This window comes from Meriones unguiculatus, chromosome 6 (assembly GCF_030254825.1).
Source record: "Meriones unguiculatus strain TT.TT164.6M chromosome 6, Bangor_MerUng_6.1, whole genome shotgun sequence".
Lineage (NCBI taxonomy): Eukaryota > Metazoa > Chordata > Mammalia > Rodentia > Muridae > Meriones > Meriones unguiculatus.
Genome location: NC_083354.1, coordinates 5,097,244 through 5,114,651, shown reverse-complemented (window position 1 = coordinate 5,114,651; position 17,408 = coordinate 5,097,244). Strand labels below are relative to the sequence as shown.

At 40.2% G+C, this 17,408-nt stretch overlaps 1 pseudogene; it reads left to right on the top strand.

Annotated features, from left to right (window-relative positions):
* Positions 1-14,441: 14,441 nt before the first annotated feature.
* Positions 14,442-15,681, top strand: LOC110546456 (large ribosomal subunit protein uL18-like; annotated as a pseudogene).
* Positions 15,682-17,408: the final 1,727 nt, after the last annotated feature.

Below are 17,408 nucleotides of genomic sequence, written 5' to 3'. Positions count from 1 at the left end.
TTCCTCTCTGTTGATGTTACTTTGTACATCATGTGCCATAGGATTTAAACAGTGTTTGTTACTTGCACATTTATATTTTTGCTGTAATCAAATATGCAGTTACTCTGGATCTGAAATGGATAGGACCAACTATGGGGAAAAAAACAAAACAAAACATCTAGCGAGTATTCTGAAGACACATGATGAATAGCAAGGGTCTGGAAGAGAATACTGATACATAAGAGCTCTGTAAACTTGGCCAGATTATTGACTCTGGCTTTGCTGTTGACTTGGGAGAGGGAATTGATAGGTTTGGCAGGGCAGAAATATGTTTCTCCCCTAAATCAGGTTATTTAGCAAGAAAGATAGCTCTCCTGATTGATGATTTTTTTTTTTTTTTTTTTGAGATATGTTCTCACATAGTCCAGGCTGGCCTCAAACTTACTATGTAGTCAAAGATGACTTTCAACTTGTGATCTCCCTGCCTCTTTACCCTAAGTGCTGACATTACAGGTGTGACCTACCATGCCTGATTCTCTGATTTTTCAAGTAATTGTCAGTCAAGTATTATTGTGTTTGTCAAATGAATTCATCAGTCCATCTCAGGTATAAATGATGATCTTTCCCTTACTATTTTTTTCTTCAAGTCTTTTAGGTCCAGCCACCAATACCAGAGTGAATAAACAAACCTGATTCATTTGTCAAGAGTGTCAGATTCTGTGGCTATCAGCTGAGATGAAATCCCAACTTGTTCCCACTGTAGAAACAGCCTCCTGATCATGGGAGCCAGTGCTGGCAATTCATAGAAACTAATTTGCTCCTGCTCTGGCTCTCCCTGTACAATCAGTAACCTGTTGAAAGGCGAAGCTTCATCCAGAAATTAGTTCTGAGCAGGAGGCTATAATATGACACTCTGGGACACATTTGAACATCTAACGAGCTCCATACAAGCAGTATTAGTTTTTTGGTATAATCACTCAAAGATGTCTCATAGTATGTGCAGTTTGTATTTTTATTAGTGCAGGGTGTGTTTTGGTTTTCTGCAAGCCAATTTGACTCTCTAGACTAATGTCTTAACCTTGAACCTTGGATCATAAAGGCAGGAATTTCCCCTTTCTCTGGCCCTGAGCTTTTACTCATTAGCTGCTAATGAAGAAACAGTTGTAGAGCTGAGTCCCTTGTGGGCCAGTTGGCCTCTTGTTAAGAGAAAATTTCTCAAAGACACAGACGGAATTCCCATTTCTAGGCAGCAAGAGGCAGATGTCTATCACGGGCTACTGTTTGATTCTGAGAAAAGACTGAGGATGTTTAGAGTATTGCAGTCCACACTTGGAAAAAAGAAGAAGGCCAAAGATACCATCGTGCCAAGAACAACCTGCTGTGGGGTTCATTTGACATAGTTGGTAACTGTAGCATTTCTCCTTAATGACAAAGAAAATTCCAGAAAAAAATTAAAAAGAGAGGAAAATGTTTTAGCTCAAGTATACTGTCCAATCTAAAAGTGATATTTTGTTCTTCATGGACTGCCTTGCACAAGATTTTAAGTATTGGTCTTGGCTTTCATGGTTCTTTTTGTTTTGTGGTAATGGAACTTAAACCCAGGGCCTTGTGTGTGCGAGGCATGTGCTCTACAACTGAGATCTGGCCTTCTGAAATCCGGCTTCCTGCTAAGTGACTCCTCACATATGGCTTCCTTAAATAGAGCTAGGGCCCACTCCACCTCCGCCTCCAACATCTGTCTCCAGTCCTCAGCCTTTCAACAGACAGCAAGAAGAGCAGACTTGAAAAGTGAGCGATGTCCCTGGCAGTGCCCACCCTCTGCTAGCCTGGAGGGCAAATGTGGAAAGTTCTGCTCTCTTACCGCAGGAACAGAAGTGTGTTTGCACAGTAAGTGCTACTAACACTCCTCAGACCGGCTCCGTGAGTGGGAGCCCAGAGTAAATTCAAAACGCAAGCGCTTTTGCTTAAAACGTATTAAAAGTTGCCACTAAAAATAATGCACATAGAAAGCTCTTTTTGGTCTTTCTTTTTGACTTGTCTTGGCAACTTCCTATTTTCTATTTAATGGCCATCTAAGTAAGAAAAATTAAAGACACTGCAGCCACTCCTGATGAGATCTGATCGACTAGGATCAGAAGGAAGGAGAGGAGGACCTCCCCTATCAGTGGACTTGGGGAGGGGCATGCGTGGAGAACGGGGAGGGAGGGTGGGATTGGGAGGGGAGGAGGGAGAGGTTTATGGGGCGATACAAAGTGAATAAAGTGTAATTCATAAAAATTTTAAAAAATGAAGAAAAATTAATATTTCAAATTATTAGCATGGGTTTTGACTTATGTTGTTACATTACAATGTCAAGATTAAATCCAAATTCTAAGGTATCCCATTCAGAACCCTAATATTGTGTGCCTCACACACATTCTGTTGTGCTGCTTATCCATGTGATCATACATGTGTGAGTTGATGTACACACATATAAACACCGTGGCTGGCTTATCGATGAACATGGAAGAAGTAGGAGGAAAGGAAACTGGGGTTGCCCAGCTCTCTCTCCTATCAATGTCTCTCTCCAAGGGTTTTGCTGCCACAGAGAAGCAACTCAGCTAAGAAAAACAGTCTGGGTTTCTTGTCATTCTTTTCTTAGAAATGGTTTTGTGCTAGCCAGCATGCGCGGGGACTAGGCAGGGACGTGGCCTCTCAAGGCTTTCAGCCTTTTCCTTTCTCTTCCCTTGCTCACTTTAAAATAGAAGACATGGGTATTGCATTATTTCCTTGCTATCTCCCCACAAAGTGAATTCGCTGGAAGATTAAGCTGGAAACATTAGGCATGTCACACCTGAATAGGGAGGCAAGAATGGCAGATGTGTACACATCTGTTTCTTTTCCTCACATTCATGCCCCATCGTATCATGCAACTTTACAAAACACAGACTCAACGATAGACTTATTAAGGACTTCTAGACTTAGAACTATCACAATCACTAGCTTCCCATTACTATAGCAAAAATGCACAAGATAAAAAAGATGCTTAACTGATAAAAAAAAAAAGAAGGTTATTTCAGGTCATAGATCTGAAGGTTCCAGTTCATGATCAAAAGGGTTTGTTTTTGTCCTGTCTCGAGACACCAGGTCTTGGAAGGAATTGTGGACAAGGAAACCCTGCTTACCTCATCAACTAGGCAGCAAAATCTGACAAGAATAAGGTCTGGAAAAGAACAAAGCCTTCTGAAGTGACTTTGGGACCTACTGGAGAGGTCTCACCTTTCAAAGATTTTACTCAACGTCATAGTGCTGCTCGGGTACCTTTAACACATAAAAAATTGGCACCTATGTGATAGTGTGCCACCTCCGGCCCCAGAGGTACAAAGTGCATTCATCTCATCTCCAGGAGTTGCCCAACTACTAAGTGCTCCTTCAGATTTCAACAGTCCAAATGCCATCTGTCTGAGGTTAAAGGGGAACTTCCTTTGAGGGCTCTTGTGACAATGCAATAAAAACTTGCAAACACATAAAAAAAAAATCAATGGCAGCGCAGTGCAAACAGGAAGAATATGATTATCTAAGAGCAAGACTGAAAAGGAGCAAGGCAGATTGCATTCTAAAGCTCCATGTCCAGCATCTGGACGCACTGTGGCAGAGGTGGGCTACCAAAGGCTTGGGGTAGCTCTGCCTTACAACCCTGGAGCTACAGCACATGGAACTGTCTTGCAATCGTTTTGCCTGCTGCCTATATTTCCCTTTGTAAGTGTCATGTGCTTCTAGCACATTTCCCTTCCCAGGGTCATTACTATAGCTTTGAAAGTTTGCAGAAATTCTGATAGGACAGCATGTTTCCTGACATCTAGGCATTTCTCTGGAATCTTTGTAGACACTTCCAGGAACTCTGATTCTCGCATTTTTCATGACTGAAAATCATCATGACTTGGGTAATGTCGTGAGATGCCACCAGTGTGGGTCGTGGCTGAGCCTTCTCAAACGGAGGCTTAGTAGCCCCTAACTAAGGGCCTTGTCTATTCAACATGGGCGACATCGGCCTTAGAGTAGTGATTTTTCAACTTGATTCTACTCCTTGAGGAGTAGAATGAGCCTTTCACAGATGACACATATCAGATGACCTGCCTATCATATATTTATATGACAATTCATAACAGTAGCAAAATTGCAGTTATGAAGTAGCATTGAAAAATACGTTATGGTTAGGTTTACCACACATGAGGAGCTGTATTAAAGAGTCACAGCATTAGGGAGGTTGAGAACCACTGCCTTTGAGAAGCAACCATTCCTGGGTACACCCTGGGGATTCTTTTTCTTTTTCTTAAACAGTTCTACTCTGTAAATTCTCTGGAACAGGCTTGAATTTCTATACTCAGAAGCCTATGCTGGACCTTAAGGCTGGGAAGATTTCTAAGATGGCCTCCAGGCATCTTTCCTTATGTTTTCTATCTGAAGCATTTTTTTTTAATTGGTACCAACAACTGCACCCTCTAGGACTGAAACTTTGTAAGACGTAGCGATTCTGCAAAACTTTCTGCTCTGTTCATTTCCCCTTCCCCCAGTTGTAATGAGTACATGTGGCCAAAGCACCCAGTAATATCTATGCAACAGCAAGGTGTTTTACTGCCTTGAAATTTGTGCTGTCAGATAAACTAGTCATGAACACATGAACAAGATGCTGCCAAATGTTCCTTTGGTGTAAACAGAATGACCTAGTCTTATTCCTAGTAGACTCCTCTTTTCATCTGAAACTTTAGGAGCACAGGCTTAGTGCCCTTAATAGCATTCTGATCTGTGCCCCCACATAGAGTCACCCATTAAATCTCAAATCATTAAATTTTAGGGATTTTTTTTCCTAGTCTTGACTTAAAGCGTCTTAATGACCAATTTCAAAGACTTCTTCGTACCATCATTGATCACTGTTACAGCAATGATCCCAATGTATGCTACCGACTTTCTGTGTTAGCAAGCTCCATATTACTGTAGCAAGATACTTGGAATTATATGCTTGAAAAAAGAAAAAAGCCTATTTCGGCTCATGATTCTGTAGGCTCCAGTCTGTGTGGTTAAGCAGTCTCTCTGCCACTGGCCCCTCAAACAGCAACATACGAAAGGAATGTGTGGTGGGGAAGAAAATACTACTCACCAGCCAGAAGGCAAAATGAAAAAAAAAATGCGGGAGTGATTCTCATACTCTCATACATATAAATATATAACTATTTAAGAGCACGGTCCCAATATCCTAAGGTCCACTTATAGGTTCCTTCTCTTATCTCCTAATGCCATCACCACAGAGGCCAAGTTTTTAACACATATACTGTTGGAGACCATCCAAAGCCTAGCAGAAAAGGTATTCCCTGATGAGCACAGAACCCTGTGAAGCAACAGTTCCCACACTCATGAAGCTGTCTCTGGACTTCGGAATCTTAGTTTCACCCCTTAACAACAACCATGGGTATCTCTATCAGCTTCTCCTCTTCCTAGATTTTATTTGCTTCTATAGAATAAGTTAATACCTGTCTTGCTCCCATGGTTTCCCCAGGCTCTAAAGCTCATATTGCTTACTGAAAGCATTTTTAATACATACCAGGTCTGAAATAAAATTTACCATTTTCCTCCTAAATCTGTTCTTCTTGGTTTAGTTTCTGGAACCACAATTTTCTCATCACTGGAGTCACAGACAAGAGGATGCTGACAGGACAGTAAGTGCTCAATGGACACTGGTTTATTGACCGTATGGAAGATCTGCCTGTAGTCACAAATTTATAGGCTTCACCCATCATCAATACAAAATTGATCTTAGTTGTAGATTTCCCATCTTATCTCATTGATCATACCTTTTAAAAAAGATCTATTATTTTTTATTGTTTGAGAGAGAGAGAGAGAGAGAGAGAGAGAGAGAGAGAGGTTGTTGTACATGATCACGAGTGCCTGCAAAGGGCTGTAGAGGGCTTCAGAAATCCTGCAGCTGGATAACCAGTGTGAGCTTGCTGGTAACTGAACTTGGGTTCTCTTGAAGATCAGTAAATGCACCCACTGAGCCATGCCTGTCCATACATTTTGAGATTATTTTTATAACAACCTTAAAGATGCTGAACAGAGACAGGGAATGAAAGCGAAATTTAACTCCATTTCCACACGACACTAATCAAAAACCTTTAAAAGAACCAAGCGCTGATAAGAGCAGCTAATGGATTCCTCCCAATTGTCCCTGGAAATGCAGCTGGCTTTCCTCCCTTCAACATCTCTCCTCCTTCCCTTACCCCTCCATATATATGTGTTTGTCCAAAACCTTGACCAAGGGCCTTCCTCCCAGTCCATGTCAAGGCCACGTTGGATACTGACTGTTTGCATCTTGCAGGAATTGTAATTTGACAGGCTTTAATTACGCTGTCTTGATATTTCCACTGCTTACTACTTCTGCTTAAACCATAAGTACGGTGGCAGTATTTGTGGTGTTTTTCTGGCACTTTCAATTTAAACTAGGAACTAGGAAAGCCCAAAGGGCATTAAAAACAAAGACAAACAGTTTATAAAGTAAGGTAGGGCTTAAGGAATTTTGCACCTCAGGGTGCCATTTGGATTATACTCAAGCAAGACTGGAGTTGGTTATTATTTGGGGGATGGCTTCCCAGGTCAGCTTTTCAAATCTTTGTTTTAGGCTTGGTGTTGTGGAAACACCAACATCGCTTTCTTAGCTGGCTAGGCCCATCCAATCGGGTCTGCCTGCAGCACCAAAGAATTTTCCTTATTTCAGATGACCCTGGCACTGAAAACAGTGGACTCTTGTAATATCAATCCAAAGATGTGCCAAAATAGCATGGCAGGTCTGAGTGGCCCAGAAAGTGTTATATGCAGCTTAGAACCCACAGTAAACTTCTCCATCCAACTGCTCTCCGGTAGAAACCAAAGCACTATTTTAAACAAAACTTGATTCTGGACCAGTGGTTCTCAGCCTTCCTAATGCTGCAACCATTCGATACAGTTCCTCATGCTATGGTGACTACCAACCATAAAATTATTTTTATAAATAATTAAAAAGTATTGCTACCTCATAAATATAATTTTGCTACTGTTACGAATCATAATGTAAATGTCTGCTATGCAGAATATCTGATATGGGACCACTGTGAAAGAATAATTCAACCCCAAAAGGGTTGTGACCCATAGATTGGGAACCCCTGTTCTAGACTTTTCTAAGTTTGTCAAAGATAATTACAGTAATCATGCAATTCACAAATGCTTTCTTTCATAGCACTGTGTCAAATACAAAAACAGTTCGGTGGCATTACTTTCGACAATATCAAAAGCCAAAATGTAGTATATTGATCAATCCAAAATTACTTTGATTTTCTAAAAATGAACTTCATACTATGAGTTTAAAGCAGAGGTAAAATGAGCAAGAATATATGCCCATGAGTAATTAAAGGAAGACACAGCATAATATGTAGCCTTGAAAAAGAGAGCAATTAGAGAAGGAAGAAACTAGAGCCCTGTGCAGGGAGGGGAGAGGGGTACCGGGGAGGCTGGAAGGCTTGAACTGTTCTTTGTTTTGGGATGGTGGTTGAGGACCACCTACTTATTCCAAGAAACTTTGCAAAAGAAATTAGGCAAGAAGCTTTGGATGATTCTGCACATTGTTTCACACTTCTTTAGCTTTGAAAGCACCCAACAATTGTGAAGATTAGGCTGTGAGAAGCAATGAAGATATGGGGCATTTTCAGTTACAAAGGGGCTTACAAACTTTGAAAAGTAGCCTGTCTTAAGGAAATTGCTTCTCTTTTAAGTCTCTGTCTAGTCTCTCTCTCTCTCTCTCTCTCTCTCTCTCTCTCTCTCTCTCTCTCTCCACTTTACATCCCTATTAGAGTCCCTTCCCTCCTCTCCTCCCAGCCTCACCCTCCCTTTCTCTTCCCTTATTCCCCCTCTCCTATTCCTCAGAAAAGGGATCCTCTCCACCAACTCACCCCAGCTCATAAAAACCCATCAGGACTGAAGGAGACCTCTTCCCCCATGGTCTGGGGAGGCAGCCCCACCAGGGGAAGCCATGAAAAAGCAGACAATGGAATCCATGTTGGAGACAGTCTCCTCTTCTCTTACTAGGGAACCCACATGAAACCTGAGTTTCCCATTGGCTACATCTCTGTAGGGGCCCTAGTTCCAGTCCATTCATGGTCCTTGATTGAGTGCTTCAGTCTTCACAAGCCCCTCTGGGTCCTGTTTAGTTAGCTCTTTTGGTCTTCTTGTGGAGCTTCTGTCACCTCCACATCCTTCTATCCTTTCTCCATCTTTTCTACCCAGTGTTTGGCTGTGAGTCTTAGCATCTGTCGATCCGCTGCTGAGTGCAGCCTCGCAGAGGACAACTCTACTAGGCTTCCATCTGCAAGCACAGCAGAGTATCTTTAACAGTGTCGGGGGTTGGCTCTTTCCCATGGGTTGGGTCTCAGGGTGAGCCAGTCATTTGGTTGGACATTCCCTCTAGCTCTGTTCTATCTTTACCTCTGCACATCTTGTAGGCAGAGTGAATTTTGGATCAAAGTTTTTGCGGGTGGGTTGGTGTTGCCCTCTCTCCGTTAAGAGTCCTGTCTAGTCAGAGGGTATCCTGTTCAGTCTCCATGACCCCTGCTACTAGGAGGCTCAGACAGAGTCACCCCCATATTCTCTCAGAAGCCTACCCTGTCTTTGGTCTCCAGCTTGTCACAGAGATGCCCCCCACCCACTGTTTCTCTTCTCTCTGCAAGCTCTCTGTCCTCCCCTTTTGCCCCCTCTTCTCCTGAGGTGTGATTAATACCCTCATTTCTCTCTGTTCTCCCTTTCCTACCTTGTTCCCTCTCTTTAACCACTTCCACTGTCTATTCTATTTCCTCTTCTGGGTGAGATTTAATAGATCTTATCTCTTTCTTCAGAGACTTGAAGTTCTAGTCATACAGGTCTTTGACTTGATTGGAGTTATACCAACTTTATGTTATTTGTGGCTATTGTGATGGGTTTCCTTCCCCATTATCTTTCTCACCCCATTTGTCATTTGTATATAGGAAGGCTACTGAATTTTTTTAAATTTTTAAAAACTTTTATTAGTTACATTTTATTCACTTTGTACCCCCCATAAGCCCCTCTCTCCTCCCCTCCTAATCCCACTTTCCCTCCCCCTTCTTCACGCATGCCCCTCCCCAAGTCCACTGATGGGGAGGTCTTCCTCTCCTTCCTTCTGATCTCAGTCTATCAAATCTCATCAGGAGTGGCTGCATTGTCATCTTCTGTGGCCTGGTAAGATTGCTTCCCCCTCATGGGGAGGTGATCAAAGAGCAGGCCAATTAGTTTATGACAGAGGCAGTCCCTGTTCCTATTACTGTGGAACCCACTTGTACACTGAACTGCCATGGGCTACATCTGTGCAGGGGTTCTAGATTATCTCAATGCATGGTGCTTGGTTGGAGTATGAATCTCTGGAAAGGCCCCTGTGTTCAAATTTTCTGGTTCTTTTGCTCTTCTTGTGGAGTTCCTGTCCTTTCCAGATCTTACTATTTTTCACTTCTTTCATAAGATTCCATGCACTTGGCCCAAAAACTCAAGTGACAACACATGCTGGAGAAGTTGTGGAGAAAGGGGAACCCTCCTCCAATGATGGTGGGAATGTAAACTTGTACAACCACTCTGGAAATCAATCTGGTGCTTTCTCAGACAACTAGGAATAGCGCTTCCTCAGGATCCAGCCATACCACTCCTAGCATATATCCAAAGAGGCTCAAGTACACAATAAGGACATTTGCTCAACCATGTTTGTAGCAGCCTTATTTGTAATAGCCAGAAGCTGGAAACAGCCCAGATGCCCCTCAACTGAATAATGGATACAGAAATTGTGCTACATCTACACAATGGAATATTACTCAGCAATGAAAAATGGGGAAATCATGAAATTTTCAGGTAAATGGTGGAAGCTGGAAAGGATCATCCTGAGTGAGCTGTCCCAGAAACAGAAAGACACACACGGTATATACTTACTCATATAGACACATAATATAGGCTAAACCTGCTAAAATCTGTACATCTAAAGAAACTAATCAAGAGGAAGGACTCTGACTAAAATGCTCAATCCCCATCTGGAAAGGCAAAGAGGATGGACACCAGAAGAAGAAGAAAACAGGAACCTGCCACAGAGGGTCTCTGAAAGGCTCTGCCCTGCAGACTATCAAAGCAGAGCTAAGACTTATGGCCAATTGTTGGGCAGAATGCATGGAATTTATATATATATATATATATATATATATATATATATATATATATACAGCCACTTTGCTGAAGGTGTTTATCAGCTGTAGGAATTCTCTAGTGGAATTTTTGGGGTCACTTATGTATACTCTCATATCATTTGCAAAGAGCAATTCTTTGACTTCTTCCTTTCCAATTTGTATTCCCTTGATCTCCTTCAACTGTCTTAATCTCTGGCTATATTGAAGTACTATATTGAAGAAATATGGTGAGAGCCTTGTCTTGTTCCTGATTTCAGTGAGATTGCTTTAAGTTTCTCTTCATTTAATTTAATGTTGGCTAACGGCTTGCTATATATTGCCTTTGTGTTTAGGTATGTACCTTGTATCCCTGATCTTTCCAAGACTTTTAACATAAAGGGATGTTGGATTTTGTCGAATGATTTTAATGAGATTATCATAGTGGGATTTTTTCAGTTTGTGTATATGGAATGGTAGATTTTCATATATTGAACCACTCCTGCATGCCTAGGATGAGTCCTAGTTGATCATGATGAATATTTTTAATGTGTTCTTGGATTTGGTTTGCAAGTATTTTATTGAATATTTGTGTCAGTGTTCATAAAAGAAGTTGGTATGAAATTCTATTTCTTTGTTGGGCCTTTGTGTGTTTTAAGTGTCCTCATAGAATGAGTTTGGCAATGTTCCTACTGTTTCTAGTTTGTGGAATACTTTGAGGAGTATAGGTATTAGCTTTTCTTTGAAAGTTTGGTAGAATTCTGTGTTGAAACCATCTATCTGGCAAGGGCGTTTGTTTTGTTTTGTTTTTTTGAATGGGAGACTTTTAATGACTGCTTTTATTTCCTTAGGGGTTATAGGACTATTTAACTTGTTTACCTGATCTTGATTTAACTTTGGTAAGTGGACTATATCAAGAAAATTGTCCATTTAGATTTTCCAATTTTGTGGCATACAGGCTTTTGAAGTAAGACCTAATGATTCTTTGAGTTTTCTCAGTGTGTAGTTATATCTCCCTTTTCATTTCTGATTTTGTTGATTTAGATATTGTCTCTCTGCCTTTTAGTTAGTTTGGCTAAGGGTTTGTCTATCTTGTTGATTTTCTAAAAGAACCAGCTCTTGGTTTTGTTGATTCTTTCTATTGTTCTTTTTCTAACTTTTTTATTTTAGCCCTGAGTTTGGCTACTTCCTGCAACTTACTCCTCTTGGATTTCTTCTTCTTCTTCTTCTTCTTCTTCTTCTTCTTCTTCTTCTTCTTCTTCTTCTTCTTCTTCTTCTTCTTCTTCTTCTTCTTCTTCTTTCAGGTGAGCTGTTAAGTTTCTAGTATGAGAGCTCTCCAATTTCTTTATGAAGGCATTTATTGTTATGAACCGTTCTCTTAGCACTGCTTTCATTGTATCCCTTAAATTTGAGTATGTTGTGCCTTCATTTTCATTGAAATTTAGGAAGTCTTTAATTTCTTTCTTTATATCTTTTCTGACCCAGTGGTCATTGAGTAGGGAGTTATACAGTTTCTATGAGTTTGTAGTCTTTTTGTTATTGCTGTTGTTGTTGAAGTCCAGTTTTAATCCATGATGATCTGGTAAAGTACAATGGATTAATTCAAATTCCTGGTACCAGTTGAAATTTGTTGTGTGACCTACTATATGGTTGATTTTGGAGAAGATTCCACGTGATGCTGAGAAGAAAGTATATTCTTTGGTGTTTGAATCAAAAGTTTTGTAGATGTCATTAGATCCATTTGATTCATGAAATCTCTTAATGTCATTTAATTCTCTGTTTAGTTTCTGTTTCATTGACCTGTCCTTTGGTACAATTGGGGTGTTGAATTCTCCTACTATTAATGCGTGGGGGTTGATGTGTGGTTTAAGCTTTATTAATGTTTCTTTCACAAATGTGTGGGTGGCCTTGTATTTGGGGCATAGATGTTTAGGATTGAGATGTCCTCTTGGTATAGTCTTCCTTTGATTAGAATGAAGTGTCCATCCCTGTCTCTTTTTATTAATTTTGTTTGAAAGTCTATTTTATTAGATATAAGCTTGCTTCTTCAGTCTATTTGCTTAGAAAACTTTTTTCCTAGCCCTTAATCCTGAGGTTATGTCTATCTTTGTTGCTGAGGTGTGTTTCATGTATGCAGCAGAATGTTGGGTCTTGTTTTCACATTCATTCTGTTAGCCTGTATATTTTTATTGGAAACTTGAGTCCACTGATCTTGAGAGATATTAATGCCCAATTATTGTTAGTTCCTTTTATTATGATGTTGTTGGTGGTAGTGTGTTTGTGTGCTTGTCTTCATTCCTTCTATTGAGGGAAGTTTAGCTCCATCACCCATTTTTAGAAAAGGACCTTTTATTTACTGCTCTTCATTTTTTGGAGCTCTGGATTTTAACCTATTTCTGTTGGTTATCACTTTGCTTTGTGTCTTGTTTCTTTCTTTTTCTTTTTTTTTTTTTTTGTTTAATGTACTCTGCTGTTCTTTTTTGCCTTCATTCTGTCCTTGACAATTTAAATGTTTTATACCATTTTCTATACACCTTCCAGGATTTTCATAGGTTCAAGCTTTACATTAAGATGTTCAATCTATTTAGACTTGATTGTTGCATCTGATGAGATTTAGAGGCATGTTTCATTCACCTGAATGGAGATACCCACTTTTTTCAGCACCGCTTACTCAGAAGGCCATTGCTTCTTTACATTGTGTTCTTTGAATATTTGTTGAAAATCAGTTGACTGTATGGCATTGGCAGGTTGTTTTTTTTCTAGATTCTCCCTTGTATTCCACTGCTCTGCTGTCTTTCTTTGTATGCAAGTTCCATGCTGTTTCAATTACCGGAGCATGCACATTACTGAAAGTCCAGATGTAAGACACATTAAGTGATATCAGGAGATGTTCATGCTTTTTGGGTTGGAATTGAAGCTCTTCTAGAAGCCACTACATAAATAGCAATTACCTAAGCGCCTCAAGGGTTCTCTACATGCCAGCAGTACAGATGCCATTGTGCGCAGTGAAGGCTGTCAGTTCACCAATCATTTTCAAGTGTTTCATAGCTTCAGCGTTTATGCTTATAAATTCAGTGCATGTAAGCTTTTTGTTTGTGACATAGGTATAGATCAAAGGCTTTTTTTACCCTCAAATATTTGCTCTTATAGTCAAATATTTGCTCTTTTGGAAAATAATCTAATGATTTTGACCAGTTTGTATATTCATATGCGCATTTTAAAAATCATAAGGTAGAAAATCATGGGACTTTTCCTCCCATTGCTCACATCACATACCATAAAGGGGCAGAGTCCTGGGACACAGTGACCTCACAGGGAACATAGCTCATCTCCTTATTCTAAATGCACCATCCACATCTAGCCTTCCCAAGTTGGTGTGAGTTTTTACTTTTGACATCTATATTGACAATTATTATTCTGTATTTAGTTGAATAAGAAGGTATTGTTTTAAGAAAATACTTAGAAACTATGTTTATCTGCCAATACCTTTTTATTTTTAATTCTAATTATTACTATTTATTAGAATTTATTCACTTTGTATCCTGGCTGTGCCCCCCTCCCTCATCTCCTCCCATCCCACCCTCCCTCCCTCTTCTCCCCCTGTGTCCCTCCCCTAGTCCACTGATAGGGGAGGACCTCCTCCCTTCTATCTGACCATAGCCTATCAGGTCTCATGAGGACTGGCTGCATTGTCTTCCTCTGTGGCTTGGCAAAGATGCCTCCCCCAGGGGAAGGTAATCAGAAAGCCTGCCACTGAGTTCATGTCAGAGACAGCCTCTGCTCCCCTACTATGGAACCCACTTAGAAGACTGAGTCTATGGGCTACATCTGAGCCAGGGTTTTAGGTCCTTGCATGGTCCTTGGTTGGGGTATCAGACTCTGCAGGGCCCCCAGGGGCCAGTATTTTTGGCTCTGTTGGTCTCCTTTTGGAGCACCTGTCCCTTCCAGATCTTTCTATCTCCCCATTCTTTCATAAGATTCCATGCATTCTGTCCAAAGTTTGGCTATGAGTCTCAGCCTCTGCTTTAATACGTGGATCAGTAGAGTCTTTCAGAGATACGTTAACCAATACTTTATACGTTAATTTTCCATTCATGAATTTCTTTTTTAACATCTGGAAGTCAGCTTTTCATTCTTTGTTTTCTATTCTTCTTTGGAAGGTAACAAAAGCTGTACAATGGCTGAATAGTGGCCTAAAGAATATATCTGCAGTACAATCCTGGAGGCCATCAATGGGAAAGCATGTGAATGCGAGATTCAGTTGAGAATCTGGAGAGGAAGAGGTAATCCAGATTTCCTAGGTGTATTCTTAGAGCAGCATGTGGGAGATTTCATATACATCGAAGATACAGATGAGAGATTTGTAGAGTTTGGAGGATATAGCCACCTATCTGCTCAGGCTCGTAGGCAGCCACAATCAATGAGCAAGAGGCAAAAAAATGGATTCCTCCACTGGGGAGGCAGTTCAGTGGAGACCTTAACTTTGGACTCCTGGCCTCCATTTCATGAGAAAAAAGATGCTCATGGTTCTAAGGCATTAGTGCTGTGCTGGTTTGTTACAGCTGCTTTATGTCTCAGCAAGAATAACACTGTTTCTCTGCCTTAGAGTCTGAACTGCCAGTCTCAGGGTATAAAAGCTCAGTTAACTTATTCATGTCCAGTGTTCTCTGAATATTCTTATTCTCTCTCTTCACTTTTGTTTCAAAACAGGAAACACAGGATTTCTGTTGCACGGGATGAGTTTGTGAAAGTTGTCAAGAATAAGGCCTACTTTGAGAGATAGCAAGTGAGATTTAGAAGGCAACAAATACAGGGTGATTGTTTGTATAACTAATTGAGATATCATGTGCTAGATTGTGTAAATCTATACAGAAAGGTATATGATAGTCTTTGCAGCATATGCATGCGAATGAACAAAATACAATGTGAAAGTTTGTCTGACCGATTATGTTGCTGGCCCACAAGCTTCTCAGTAGGTTTGGTATGGACCTATGAAGGCCAGGTAGAGGTGACTGTATATGAATGTGGGAAGCACTGATGATGGTCAGCCTGCTGCCTTCATTTGCTATTTGGAAGCAGGTCTTGCCCGAAGTACAACTGATGATAAAGTTTTTGGGGTCCTGATGGGAGCTGTGGATGGAGGCTTGTCCACCCCTTACAGTACCTGGTTATGATGCTGAAAGCAAGTTCAGTACCATAGTCCTTTGGAAGCACATCATGGATCAGAATGTTGTAGACTCCATGTGTTACCTAATGGAGGAAGGTAAAGACGTGTACAAGAGAGTTCTCTCAGTACATAAAGAACAATGAAACTCCAGATGTGAGAAGAGATGCTAAGAAAGCTCATGCTGCTATTGAAGAGAATCCGGTACAAGAGAGAAGTGAAGAAGAGGTGGAACCCTCCCAAAATGTCCCTTGCCCAGAAGATCAAGTTCCTCCAAAGAAGATAAGCTTCCTCAGTGCTCAGGAATGGGCTGCTGAAAGCTAAAGCAAATTTAGATGAAGATTCTTTTTTTTTTTTTTTAATAAAGACTAAACTCAAGTAGGAAGAGAGAGAGAGAGAGAGAGAGAGAAACACAGCCTTCCCCCCTGTTGCAGGCTCTTTTGTTAAAATTTTCTCAGCGTGTGCCCCCTCCTTGTTGATGGCGTTCTGTAACTCACTGAGCCTTGTTAGTGGGCATGCATGTGTGTGTGCACATGTGTGTGTGTGTGTATGTGCACATGAGCACTCACACACACACACACACACACACATAAACACAGTTTTTTTACACTTCATTTTATCCATTGTTACCTCTTTTTTTTTTATGTTATGATCCTTTGACCCCAGTTACTGCTAAGTCCAAGGTAAAGGAACACCTTCCCTGTTTTCTTCTAGAGTTTTATGGCCTCTAGTTTTACATTTAAAATTTATTTTCTCTTGACTTGATTTTAGTGTGTTACAAATGCCCATATTTTTTCTTATTAGCACAGCGATGTCCACATATGCCAATAATATTTATTGAAGAGACTTTTTTCCATTGTCTATTTCTTGTTCTTTTGTCAAAAATTAAATAACCATATATACATTGCCTTATTTTGGGGCTTCCTTTCTATTCCATTGGACTATGTGTCTTTTCAAAAATATAATAAAGATTGTCTGAGAGTTGTTTGTAGTATAATTTACTAGGAAGTTAGAACTCTGTAGACATTTTTTAATGCAATCTTATCTTGTTTATTTAATCTCTTTCTATGATTTCATATGAATTTTAGGATTTCTTTTTATTCTCTTCTGGTGGAAATTGCAGTGAATTTGCGGATGCATTGAGTAGCATGGATATTGTAACAATGTTAATTATTTTAACACATAACCATGGTGTATCAATCTATTTATTTTTGCAGCTTTTAATGGTTTTCGTCAGGGTATTCTAGTTTTTCAATTTAAAAATAATTTATCTCATTAATTACGTTTATACTCGGCATTTAATCTGTGGATGCTGTCATAAGTAGACCATTTCTTAATTCCATTTTAAATATGATACATTTGATAATTTATTATTAGTGTGCATGTGTGCAGGTTAGAGGACCACCTTCAGGAACTGATTGTATGGGTCCACTTGGGTTAGGGAATCATAGTCAGGCCTCTACAACATGCCCTTTGACCTACTAGGTCATTTTGCTGGCCCTAAGTTTTTCATACGATGAATGGTAGTCTTTGGAAATAAAACTTCTGGTAAGCTGATTTTATATGCTGCAGTTTATCTCTATCCTTAGCTTTATCATTAAAAAAAAAATCTTTAGAGGCTTCTGTCTATAAGATTATGGTACCAGCAAAGAGATTATTTTATTTTATTCTTCCTTTCCAAAACAAACACCTTGAGTTTCATTTTTGGGGGTTAAGTGCTCTGGAACTTCTGGTCTGGGGCTGAGTAGAAACACCAGTGGGCACCGCTGTCTACGTGGTCCTGGAAGGAAGACTTTCAACCCTTCCCCATTACTTATCATCTGAGATCTGGATGTCTCACATGTGGCTACAATCATTCTGTGAATGTACGTCCCTTGTGTCTGCCCTTAATTTTTTGAGATTTGTTGCCCTGAAGGGATGTTGAATTTGCTCATATTCCTTGTGTGTACTATTCAAGAGGACTGTATGGTGGCTTTTGTCCTCCATTCTGTTAATATTGTCTGCTGTGTGTAGTGATTTATGTTACTTAGTAGTGCTGGAAATTTGGATTC